Source organism: Rutilus rutilus (genome assembly GCF_951802725.1).
Source record: "Rutilus rutilus genome assembly, chromosome: 6".
NCBI classification, from domain to species: Eukaryota; Metazoa; Chordata; class Actinopteri; order Cypriniformes; family Leuciscidae; genus Rutilus; species Rutilus rutilus.
In genome coordinates, this window is record NC_140214.1 from 22568421 (window position 1) to 22580038 (window position 11618).

Consider the following 11618-nt stretch of genomic DNA (forward strand, 5'->3'; position numbering starts at 1 on the left):
CTAGAAATCTTCCCCTTATGTCGTCATAAGGGGAAAGGTAACCTCCCCTTTCTCTTCTTTGCCCGCAAAGAGAATTTGGCCCGCCCACGAGAAAATGAGCTGCGCGAGAGCGACATTGGTTTTTCCTCGAGAGACATCATGCCTTGCAAACGAGCGAAGCATGGCAGTTGCTCAGTGTTTGGATGTACAAATGAACACAAAAGTATTTTTTAGTTCCTTCATCCGAGCCTCTGAAGAACCACCAGTGGGTTATGTGAATTTCTGATGTGTAATTGTTCAAGTTCAGACAGATAATATTTCTCTCAAAGTCGTTCAATACTGTTTATGCATCAGTAAATCAAGCCAGTGACTAAACGATCAACTTCACGTCGTTTCTCTTAGTAGGATGAAAATAATCTTACTTAAACTGTGATTAATATACAGAAAGCGATCAAAGAACAATCCCTTTCCAATCGCCCAAGCTGTCAATCACATAGCGCGAGTTTATCTGGACACTTGCCAAAACTCGTTATGAAATCAATGACGCTTTTACACTGCACAACAAAGCTCTTACTGTACTTACCTCATGTTTGCATAGGTGAAATCATTAGTGAGAGTGCAGAAACTGCGTTGCAATGATAAGATCTTCATTCACGCAATCATAAGGCTGTCATCTGCTCAATGCTCATCACTGCAACCTATTATGTGATGGAAATAGATCTAAATACTTAAAAAACTTCTCACAATTCGTTAATCCCGACAGCTGTAATAGTAAAAACGTATAATAGCTGTAATAGTAAACGTTTTCGAGAGAGTTCCACATGTAATGCTAGATATCTTATATGCAAGCATGTCAGCCAATCACAGCAGTGGGCGTTTACACTGAACTCTCACAGCAGACACGCCCCTTCAAACAGAGCGTTCAAATCAGAGGCTAAAATCAGGCTAGGAAATATGCCTTTTATTTCTAGATTTTAACAAATTTTGATCTAAAAAACATACTAACATTATAAGGGCACCCCAGGAAACATTCTAAAATAATAAAAATAATCCATGCAATGGGACCTTTAATAGAATTGAGCTAACATGAACTAGCAATGAACTTTTATATTTTTTATAACTAACGTTAACAAAGATAAATAGTCTAAATATTGTAACAAATGTATTTCTCATTGGTGGTTAATCTATTTCCTAATGTTAACTAATGGGAACTTATTGTAAATCATTACCATGTTGGTGTAGGACACTTTGTATTTTATAGTGTAAGCTTTTGATTATAGTTGATCAGTTGTGATATATGTTTAAATACATATTTTAGATGGCTCATATAGCCTTTACAGAAATCATAGACAGGTTATTTGATTGATCAGAGCGGGAACTTTGTGCAATGAATCCAAATAATCAAAGACAATATCTTAGGAAAATTTACTTTTTTAGATAATTGAACTTGCAGGATGCATATTTGATCAATGACACTAAATAAAAAAATCTGAATTCAGAATAAAAATGTAGTTAATGGTTCACTACATTTGAACATTTTATGATTTAATTTGATCACTGTGAATTACAGTTTTTCTTTCGAGTAGTTCAACATGCTATATTACAAATTTACCGCTAGAGGGAGAACCACTAGTAGCAAAAGCTAGGCCTATGTGTTATTACTTAAAAATAACTTTCTACATCAAACCTTATAAAAAAAAATACAACAAAACGTGTTATTGCTTACAGTGATCTAAATCAGTAACGAACACATTTTCATACCTTTAGAATGCTTCAGATCAAAGTGATTTGCTTGAAATGCCCAAGAAACGTCATTTCAGTATACTGCAGCCTACAACAAAATGCATTGATGCTGTTTGACACAGGGCACAACAACTCAAATATGCTACTGTTTCAAACATAATCAATGCTAACACGTATGCAAACACACCCGCAGTCAGCTTCTAATAGCACCTTAGATGAGTAGATGTGTATTCAGGCTACACAGACACTGTCAGACCAGCTGCTGTGCCACAGCTGCTCTTGATAGCACGTCTTCACTTTGCTCCTCTAGGCATCGGTCTATTACTGTCACTTATTCAACAGTCCAGGACAAATGAAGATAAGGGACTTATGGTGTGTGGCCTAATAGAGGGATCTGTATAAATTAATAGATTGGATGCATAAATATCCGATGCTGAGAATTATTGTTTTCTAACATCATCAGGTAAGTTTTACCATTATAAGTGAATATCAAAGAATTTGGTAATCTCCAAAATATCCAATTACACTGCAAAACACAAAAGTGTCACCAGCGCCTTGTTCCAGGTATTACATTCAAGGTAAAATAATGACTGAAACCGAACACAGGAACAACACAAAAGGTGTTTTTTTAATGAAATAGTAAAAAATGATACTACTATAGAAGAGATCAATGTATGTAAACATCACAACAATCTCTGTGACAGCTTTTTGTTTAGCCAATTTGAAGGATTTTGAGGCGTTTTCTATGTCAATCATTCTACGCGTTCACAGCGCATAGTCCATATATGGGAAACCGGAAAATAAAGAGCGCGAAGTTTGAACGTGAAGCGGTGTTCATAGGGTGCGAAATGTGTACGATTTTTTACCTGTCAACAACAGTTTACGCAGCAAAACGTCCTTAAAGAAGTATTTTACAGAGGTTTATAAAGAGACAAAAAAGCGACGGGACCAAAAAGAAAGCAAGACGAGAAGCTTAATCGCTGGGGAGAGATGAGAGCCATTGCTTGTGAAAACAGACACCGGGGTTGACAGGTAAAACCACAGACATATGTTTATGGGTAAAACTACCATGGTTACGTAATCTGGCGAAAATTGAGTGATGTTTTACAGCACTTTTTCTTGTGTTAAAGGGTAGCTCTTGCCAAAATTGAACCTCTTTTTGTTAATCTACCCGAGTCAAACTTTCGTGGAAAGGCATAAGTTAATTAGAATGGAAACTCCACTTTTAAGTTTGACCGTATTTTCGTTGTAGGTCAAAATGCCTTTTGAATGGGAGTGCTTGGGGCACTTCTATGATAGCATCAAAATCGCTATTTGAAGGCTCGACACAACATAAAACTGTGCCCGAAGTATCACCAGGGGCTCTACACATGAACTTGAGCATTGACTACATTGTTTGTGTACACAAAGTTAAAAATAGTCGATCTCCGAATGCAACGTAATCGGGAGGAGAGTAAAGATGGAAAGCTTCTAAAGCTTAGTTCCATATAAATTCATGGATAACTTGTTGTTTTGTCGTTAGTGAAAATCAATATTGACCTTGTATTTGAAAAAGGATCCTTATAATAATGAAATGATTCAGTGATACAGATCGACTATTTTTGACTGACAAAATGCCGGCGGCCGGGAAGAACAACAGCTACAGTGAGTTGTTCAAAACCTTTCTTTTTAGTAAACTTTGTGTACACAAACAATGTAGTCAATGCTCAAGGTCATGTGTAGAGCCCCTGGTGATACTTCGAGCACAGTTTTATGTTGTGTCGAGCCTTCTTAGTGTTTTAAAAATAGCGATTTTGATGCTATCATAGAAGTGCCCCAAGCACTCCCATTCAAAAGGCATTGTGACCTAAAACGAAAATACGGTAAATCTTAAAAGTGGCGTTTCCATTATAATTATGTTTTTACACAAAAGTTTGACGCGGGTAGATTAACAAAAAGAGCCTAGGTTAAATTTTGGCGAGATTTACCCTTCAAACCAGCGCTTGCCAGTGTATTTTTTATGTACCCCTCGGCCCAGTAAGGCCCTTTATGAATACCAAATAGGAAATTGGTTAATTTTAACTTGTATTATAAATTGTCTCTTAGGTTTTCTTTTCCTTATAAAGGAACTGAATGCATTGACAAAACGTATTGAAATCAATAATGTTATTTAGGTAATTTACATAGAATTATTATAATCAAATTCATTAAAGAAAGAAGACATCGTGTAAAAACTTGATTTGAGCTTATCAGCATTGGTCTCTGTTTTTTCAAATCCTACATCCCATCAGCAGCAGTGCAAACAGACTTCACCCACTCCCACTCCACACTCCTCTTATCTGCTTTCCTGCCCCTGCACTTCCCTTGTGAGTGAGTGGGTGTTCTCACTACAGCTGCCATGCATAATTAAGGATGCAGTGGAGGTGTACTGCAGTGGTGCTGAGCTGCAACACCATTACAGGCCGCTGCAACGCTTGTGCCTCACAAGTGACCGTGTTAAACACCAGAGCACCGGAGATCCCTGTTTCACGCATGTATTCCCTCAGTAGCTGCTCAGAGAACAAGCAGGATGCTTAACTGTGCTGAGCTCAATTTAGATTGCTGCTATTTAATGCAGACAATGCAGATCAGTGAATTCAACGAAGATTTTTGATTGTATACAAACTGGCTCACTGCCTGACACCCTGACAAGCACTACTTGCAATTATATAGTGCACACACTGTGAGGGATGTCCTCGCAGGAGATCTCTTAATAGGCTCTGCTTCACCACTGAGACTTGATCACAACGTGTGGTCCCTCTCAGCAATCAAGAGAACACAATCCATTAATATTAATTGGATGCTGTCTTGCATGCATATGTTATAGATTAGTGCAGTAAGCTACTGCGGTACAGTGCTGAATATTTTTTCATCAGCTATGACCTGATGACTCTTCCAATTGCTGCCAGGGATGAATGTTTTTTTCTGTAATAAAAAAACAAACAAACATGATGCAACTGCTGTTCTGGAAGAAATCTATTATTATACAACTATTATTAGACCAATGAATTTTCCATGGCTTTTCAAAATCTGCTAAATGTAAAAATTTTGACAAGCCAAACATGCCAGTCTCTGAGTAACATGTAAACAAAATAAACTTCATTCCGTAAAACAAGTATTAAGAACTACCCAAAAATCATCTGACTGTCTGTTAGAATATTAGAACTAAAAACACTGACATAACACTCATGGGCCTCAATCACTTCACCGAATACTCGCTGACTAAGAAATAAATAATTATTACCTTACAATCTATCTGTTTTCAAATCCACATCATTTGAATATCACAAACATTGATGTCTGTGAAAACATAACGTGCACGCACAATACATTTTAGTATTTACAAGAAGCAGAGGTCCAGGGAGTGCACACATTTTCTGGAAAATCTACACTACCTAATGCTTTTAATGCGTCATCGCTTTCCAAGAAGAGAAGAAATGAAAGAATGAAGAAAGAAATTTTCCAAGATAAAAAAATAACGGTCTGAGCGGCTTTAACATGTTGTCTGTCAGAGACAATAACGTGCATAATACATAAAGCTAAATGTGAGTTAAATTTGTTCTTCACTTTCTGAAATTGAATCTGAATGATCAGGGAACTGAGTGAAATACTTCACTCTGCATGCTAAAGAGAAAAAAGCCAACCCAATTGAAAAACATCGTTCAACGTGTTGGTTTTGACGAACATTTTTTTATGCACTGTTGGGGTTTTTTACAGTTAAAGACCAAGGACCATATGATTAATTAAGACCAGGAGTTAGAAGTTGTAGTCAATTAAGACAAGAGTCAGAATTATAATAAATTAAAGAAAAGTTTTACTGAAGATAGTTTGCAGTTTCATCAGGCAGAAGTCAGCTTCAAGACTAGGAGTTCGTATACATTTTTTATATATATAATAATTTTTATAAACTGTAGTTTGATCACTATATTCTCAGTTGTCTAAAATATTGAGCCAATTATTAACGTTTGATACATTTTTTAATTTTCCAACAAAAGATGATAAATATTTACACGATGTATTATAAAGTACATAAAGTTATTGTATAGAGATTAGAGGATTTGTATTTATACATCAGGTGTCAATCCTTGAAATTAAACAATATATTCTGTAGACAATTCTGAGATTTAAATACAGCCCAATGCATGGTTTTCAGAGCCTCTTTGCAGAGGATCACCAGATAAATTTACATTCACAGACATTTTGCTTGATTTGTAAATTCTCCCTCATTTTTTTTCAATGACAATTTATTGCATTGATTTCAGTGAATTTATAGGCCCCCGGAATCTATATCTATCAATATTACAATTTCTTGACATTTACAGGTTTGACAAGTATCTACCCCTCAAATGCTTCATTTTAAAGGGATAATTCACCTGAAAAGGAAAATTCTGTCATCATTTACTCACCCTCATGTTGTTCCAAACCTGTATAACTTTCTTTCCTCTGAAAAAGTGTTTTAGTCCGTACAGTGAAAGCCAGTGGAGTCCACTGACTTCAAGAATGCTGTTTTGGACTTTGTTGACTCATTTTATGAACAAAAACAGTTCTTCAAAATATCCTTTATGTTCCACAGAAAAAAAAGTCCACCTATAGCTGACGTGTGATGAGCGCACTGGCGCCATTGTACTGTGGCTGCCGCTGCATCATCCAGGTGCTGCACACTGGTGGTGATTAAGGAGAGACTCCTGATAGATTGTAATAATAGTACAATAAAGCTCTATATAAATGCTTCATTCATTCATGAGGGTGAGTAAATGATGACAGAAGTTAAATTTTTTGGGTGATTTTTGTTGTTGTTGTTGTTGTTGTTGTTGTTGTTATTGCTTGGAGGTCTACAATAGTAAAATAGGATGTCTGTCCATAGATAATGAAAATACATTGAATGACATCAGGTGACATCTTGAATGCCTTCCACTCCAGTGAGGTGAATTTTAAGATGACTGACACCCTCTCCTTCAGGTGTGCTCAGGGCTTAATTAGGACATCATGAATTCATGTTGAGTACAGTCACTTAATCTTGTGTGAAAGCAGATTTCACTCCAAACATGAGAGTATATTACTGATGCTGAGGCTTAATGTAAGGGTAAATTCCACACAAGAAAAGAACACCAACCATGACACTGAAAAGTACCTGCCTAACTTTGTGCAAAAGTCATGCATAAAGTCGTAGCCTCACTGCATTGTAGGTATTCAAGGTTAAACATGTCCTAAATATAAGTCAGTGTGTCCCTACCATGGAATTTCTTCAGTGAAAGGAGATTGGAATTGTGGGAAGGTGAAATCAGATGGATTTTAATCAGATATGGCATTAAAAAACTGAACATTTGGCTCACTCACTTTCAATCCTGATGCAAACGGCTGACTTTGGATTTATTCCCAGCCTCGTCAGACAGTGGGAACCTGCTGTTTCCCCTTCAAAATATTTGCACCCTATTTGGTAATAAAGTCACTCTGAGGTTGCTTAACACATACAAAGGAATCCCATTCAATTCTGTTTTAAGTGACGGGCTTCTCATGTCAAATAATGGCCCCTAGGCAAACATGGTGCATAAACGTTCCTAATCCTCTTAAAGATAATTGAAAAAGGAGTTGTGCTTTATTCTTGACTCTGATGCACCTTGCACCGTATAGGCTACAATTGTGTTGAGTAGGCTAATTTTGGGCTGAAATGCATTCTTTTTCTTGTATGACTAAACCTACAGCAAATTAATTAATAGTGACAATCAAGAGATAATTGAAATAAGCAGAAATGACTGACAGCAGTACTCTGATTACACCGTAGACAGAATATTTTCATGACTGAGCCTGGATCTGTAAAATTTTCCAGTAAATTGGTTCACATGCCACTGAGATGATGTCCCATACTAAAGTTGCCTCCAGATTAAAAAGAAATACTCTGCCAGGCTGTAAACAAATGCAAGATTTCCATCCTTGTGAGATGAGAGCTGGTTTCCAAACACTCATCTACTGCACTGCCCATATTCGGCTGTATGCGCAATATAGAGTCCACAGCAGCAGTGTGTAAACCTTTATGGTTGTAATGTATCAGCACCTGATCAGCACAGATTCATGTTACAATGACTCCTAATGATACTCAAAAATCCAACATTGTAAGCATAATAAAATTAACATAACGTCCCAGGATTCAATTCTAACATCTTTGCTTTGTTAACATAGGCCTATATTTGCTTTCATCAAACATGCTATATCGCTGAAACATTTCTGCCCTCGTGCTACTAAAATGTATTTGTTATTTAATTATCACCATGCATTTATAAAGACCACGATGTAAAAGCAACAATAGTCAATATAAGAGAACGGCAAAATGGTGTCTCCAGTGATGCGTCCATATGCAAGAATCCCTTTATTCCGAATGCTGCATATGAGCATCGTTTTAAGATCAATTTTGCAGTGGTTTGTGCGTGCACGGGAACCCCCGAGCCCCCACCCTATTCATCCACCCCCGCTAGTCTCTCAACAACCAAGATCTAAAAATAGAACAGGGATCCCCCCATCAATTTACAACACGTCACAAGGTCATATAACCCTCCTCTCACGATCTTCGATCAATACTACGGCGTGACGGTCCAGTAGATGTTGCAACCAATAGTGTGCTGTACGTGAAACACACTTTCGCGTGGATTTTTGCTTTCCCCCTCCTCAATTAAATACGACGTGTAGCCTAATTAACTGCGGTGGACGTGTTTTATATTATATTCCGTTTAGAGATGCCTTTCAAGAGGTAAACGTTCAGCATCTGGAGATGAAAGTGAAGGGGAAACACAGAGAGTTCTCGCGCCATCGGTCGCATGCATATTCACGCGCTGGAGGGCATGCCCGTCACTAGACCGTCACAACGAGGAATTGTGTCTGTGTGGACTTGCTTTTTTTAGCCTTGGAAATTACGTGCGCTTCTTATTTATATTTGTATTATTATTATTATTGTTGTGCTGATGTCATTGTCAAGAGCCTTCAAATGGATCCGTATGAAGATGTGTAAAGTGTAAGGTAAGAGAGTGGAGATTCTGTAACTTACTGGACATTTAAGTTTTAATGCCACAGCTCACTGCCTCACGTTTGGTATTTCATGTGGTTCCCTCTGTTAGTATTAGACTTAAAATGGCAGACCAGATGTGATGAAAGAAGGTTTCTCAAGGCCTTTGAAGCATATCTTTGTGATGATTTATTCTGACCTATCTTCATGTTGCCCTTTCATTTATAGCCTACTGACAACCTTTGTCAGGGAAGATGAAAAATATGTGACACCCTCCCACCCCTCCATAAATCCAGGGGCCGTTTACTACATGTTTGTTTTATAATCAAATTTGGCAAGGTTTTCTTTTTCTTTCTTATATGCTGTTTAGGCTACATTTTTTGTTGGTTGTTTTTTCAACCAGAAAAAAATCAGGTCTTATTTTGTTTTGTGACTATAGCATTGATAGCTAAATCTGTTTTACATAGAGTAGCAAGCTGATCAGTATGAACATATTCTCTCCTCATTGTTCCTGACAACGGCAACATTAATAAAGGAGCAAAAAGCAAATACTAAATTGTAAATTAATAAAAAAAAAATCAAAACCAGTGTGAGTGATAGATCTAGGTTGAAAGGGTCCTAAATGATTCAATCAAATACTACATTAAGGCTGTCTATTTTTAACAAACAAATCTTTCAACTCTAGATTTCATTTTTTTAGTGGCATAAAATGTACAATTTGAATATGTGCTTGAGCAAATTCAATGTAATTTCTGTTTTGAAAAAGCAGGCATGTCTGGTGCATTAAGTCTGGTTCTCGTCCTCTCCCACTAGGCATTTATAATAATCTTTGTGGATCACGACTCTTGTCGGCTCAGTTTAGGTCCTTCATTTCCCCTCAAAATAACCTTGTATGTGAAAGAGCTGATTTGTTGTATCATTCTCATTACATTCCATAGATTGTATTGCTCTGTGATGAGTGTTTCAGAGGTAATGTCTCTCAGTCCATCAGACGTTAGGGACTGTATGCTGCATATTGAATTGTGCATACTGTCCATTTGCAAACTGACAGCAATGTCTTCCTGATTCTTTTTCAAATTAGAGGCATTTGAATCATTAGACTGTGTGTGTGTGTGTGTGTGTGTGTGTGTGTGTGTGCGCTAGAGAGAGAGATTCAGGTTACTTTTTCGTGCAAGCAGGCTGTCGCCCTTCATTTTACGATGCTCTATAAATTGACTCTCACTGATAAATTGTTCTCTATTCATATTTTACTAAACACTATATTTGATATATGATATTTTTGATAACAGTGTGTATAACACAATAATATTTATAATTAATAATAATACAATAATGGTGCATGAGAATATTGTACAAAAAATACAGATATGGATTGCAAAATGCCTTGACATTTACAGTGCATATCTTTTGCTATCTGACAACGTGAGTAAAACTGGTTATAAATAATGGGATTTGGAAAGTTTTGTTTTTACTAAAAAGCTATACTCAAAACATTGGGGTATATGATGTGTCAAGAATATTACAACAGTTAAAATGTTTACACAATTTCTCATTTTATAGTTTGCTGATATCAATATTGATATTTTTATTGCATTGCAAGGAATGAGTTTCTGTAAATGCTCTGTCATCTTTCATTCAGCCGTCAGTTTATTCATTCACAGTAATTTGGCCTAAATTCTCAGGGTTTCTTTGGTAAAGGCAGATGCCTATCAGCCATGTTTGTTTGTTTATGGCTTTCCATGACAGCTTTTTTCTTTTAAATCTGTTCCACAAACCTAACCCTCAAACAAAATCTTTCTTCATTTATAGATTTTAATTTAAAATGTGTAAAGTTATTTCATATATTGTTGTATATTAAGCCATTTATCATGTGATGACAGTTTTTCTGTGATTGTAGGTGATTTCAGGGTACATTTGGTCCTCACAATGTAAATCCATCTTTATGCTCACTCTTTCCAACACTCATCTCCATTCTCATCATCCAGCATAATGGGATGTCCTCAGTAAACTATCATTGATATTATTGAGGAAAGTCATACCTGGCCATTCACAAATGCTTGAAGTCTTTTATCTCTAACATGCGAAATGTAGACTTTTATCACACAGAAATTGGATGATGAAGTGGCATTCAGTGATTGAGGATTGAAAATTAAACTGAGACATCTTATTGCAAAAGCTACGAGTGCGTGTAGGTGGAAAATGTACAAAGATACAAAATTACAAAAAATATATATATTTAACAACTGTTTGTCTGCACTTTTTGAAATATTTAACAATCATATTTACACGTGCATAAACGATTCTGACTATTAAAAAAATGTTGCTGTGGTACATGACAGTAGTGAATCTGCAAAAAATGTGTAATTTTTCCAGTGTCCATCTCTTTGATATGCCATAATGTATTTTTGGTATTGGAATACACATCTTATGCTTTTATGCAAAACTATCAGCTTGACAACAGTATCTAAAAATTTATTCAAGAATAAACCACTGAACTGTTTCTGATAAGTGTGTGTGTCAGTCAAGGAGCATAAATATCGGAGCGACAAACGGAAGACCCATTCATTATTAGTCATCCTTGTGTTTTTTTTATTAAAGCTACAATATGTAATTTTTTTCACTGCTAGGGGTCGCTAACCTCTTACAATAACAAAGGCGTAGATTGATGACGCAGTGAATAAGCGGAATCATGGAACTTGTCGTCATGCCGATGGATCTAATAATGTTTATGGATGAGTGAATTCATGTTTTTAACATGACTGTGGTATGAAGCGACCTGCGATTGCTGAGGAGAGACAGATATCAGATATTCTACTGACCGAACTACCTGCAAGTGCTGAATTAATACTTAAACTGGTCAGTTGTGAGGTAACGCAGCGCTGTT